The sequence below is a fragment of the Montipora capricornis genome, chromosome 7 (assembly GCF_036669925.1).
Source record: "Montipora capricornis isolate CH-2021 chromosome 7, ASM3666992v2, whole genome shotgun sequence".
Lineage (NCBI taxonomy): Eukaryota > Metazoa > Cnidaria > Anthozoa > Scleractinia > Acroporidae > Montipora > Montipora capricornis.
Genome location: NC_090889.1, coordinates 47099184 through 47101683, shown reverse-complemented (window position 1 = coordinate 47101683; position 2500 = coordinate 47099184).

Here is a 2500-nt window from a genome sequence, read left to right as displayed (position 1 = left end):
TTCCTGTGAATAGTGCATTTGTGGTTGCAGACCTTATACAAATTATGTTATGTTATTATATTTCATCAATAATTATGAAGACTCAATACATTGCTCATTTCTTTAGTAATAATAATAATAATAAATATATTTTTTATATAATTATTTTATTATATTTTTAAATAATACACACTATTTAAGATACAAATTGAGTAATAGTTGTTACCGTTGATATCAATCCAGTTGTAGACATATTAGGTTTAAAATTAGTTAAGAAAAAACGAGACTAGAAGATATTTGTGCAATAGCACAAAAGGTACCTTCATGTGTTCATGGCAGTGAGCAAAACTTTGTTTACAGCCAGCCAATTTGCCTGAAGCCCGGCCCTTTATGAAGCCCCCGCCCATGTTAATGAAAAATAATTAATACAGTGTATATCCTCAATTCTAATAAGCCCCAGCTGCCACTCCTGCACTCAAACAAAAAAGCTTTCACAGGTCTGCTATATACTGTAAATAAATTTTCCCTTGGGAATCAGCGACTTCACATTGAAACAGGGAGATACACCATATTCAAGACTCCTAAAAATTTGCACAGTGAATTATGACAATGAAAGCCATGTCATGATCTCTTGCACATTTTGCAATGATGCTCCAAACTTTATGATGAATTTACTGAATATAACTTCTCTTAAGCCTTGGATGTCAATTTTAAAATTCTGTTCATATCGACCCCTTTATTTGTAGGTACATGTACTGTAAGTTGGTGCATTTGTTTATGACATGAACTGTAGACACATGATAAGATTTGCAAACCTGTTTCCCTGGATGCTCTGGTACCTAACACCAAATTATTGATGTCTCTGAATACTCTGGTACTTAACACTAAAATATTGATGCCTTTGTTTAAAGGCTGGGGTACCGTTGACGTAATGTGCATTTGTCTGGACAGAATCGGGTCCGGACAACCTAACGGGCCCTAGCCAGGAAATTATTTCAAGCCCTGACATAAGCATAAGTACAAGTTAGTAACAGTGCAAGCATCGTTATGCTTATGCCTATGTCACTGTATAAACCAGCCTCAAAGCTGTTGTCTGAAATAGTTCCTTGTACCCATTACTGCATTAACCAAAATGTTCTAATCTAAAGCATTAAATTTTTCTTTGTTGCAAGGAATTGAAGAGGCTGCTGCTGTGGTAATATTGCCCAGGCTTCTGAAAGAAGAAGGAGGAAGTCTCTCCAAAGATCTCCATGGTAATACAATTTTCACTTTTAATTCCCCTGTAGAATTTACATGTTCATGTTTTAGGAAAAAATCAAATTCAGGTAAAAAAATTTTAAACTAGGTTGAATCTTAATTTCTCTTGTCTCCTAATCCTAATACAATTATTATTCATTGTTTGTAATTAAAAAAATATTATTTTCAACTTACACATGCAGGTTTAAATTGTCTTATCCCATCCATGGGAGAGTTTAAGAGTTAATTATACCTTGTCTACAGATGATTGTCTTTGGGAAATACTGACCATGGAGCAAGCTTGTTTTCTACATTATCTGAACTGCCAAATGGCCAACTCGTGTGTACACTTTATCATGCAGCCAGTACGTGCTCTTTTATTTCTCATTGGAACTGGTAGTTGACACAATGTAACCCCAAGATTAATGATTATGATTAAAATAAAAGTTCCTGCAACTTTACTGTCATTGGCAATTCAAGGTCTCAATACATTTTGTCTGTTTTTGCAGGAAGAGGATTCATTTTATAAAGCTATAGAAGAAAAGAGGTTCCCCAGAATAGTTGGCTCTGGGAAATTTTGGTGTCTCAATCAACTGTGTGTGGCTGTGGAAGGAGTTGAGGTCCTCACGTTAGGTGCAGGGACCTTGCTTGCGAATTCTCTGGGCCTCGTCATTGCATGCTTTTTTGTTTTTATCATTTCATACCCAGCTAAGGCCGGTAATGTTTATCTTTTTTGTCAGACATTGTTAAAGAAACATCAGCCTGAGGCTGCTAAAAAGAGGGTGGCAGTCAACAAATTTATTTAAACTCTTTCGTATAACGGGTGTAAATGACCACCTTGATTTTCCTTTCATACCCTTACAACCGATAATTACTTTAAGTCTTCATAGCTGTTGACGGCCATTGGAAGCTGATCAACCATGAAGTTATTTTAAATTCTTAAGAGCCTACTTTTCAACAGATGTAATAATACATGTACAGGTCCATGTTTGTCATTTACACTATATTGTACTGAATTTAACTTAATGAAAACTGTATATAAATTTATTCAAGGTTTCAGTAAGGATTTATTACAAAGAGTTAATGTTTATTGAGAAATTTAGTGCAATTAAGGAGTAAATATTTTATATGTTGTAACCCTAACCCTAACCACTAAAAAAAAATTGGCTTGAAAGGGGGGGCCAGCCGGAAAAAAATGAAGGAAAAGGGGGGGCTGGACGAAAAAATTAGATTAAAAATAGGATAAGAGATTTTACAGATTGAGGAAAAAATTGACCTCTTTTAT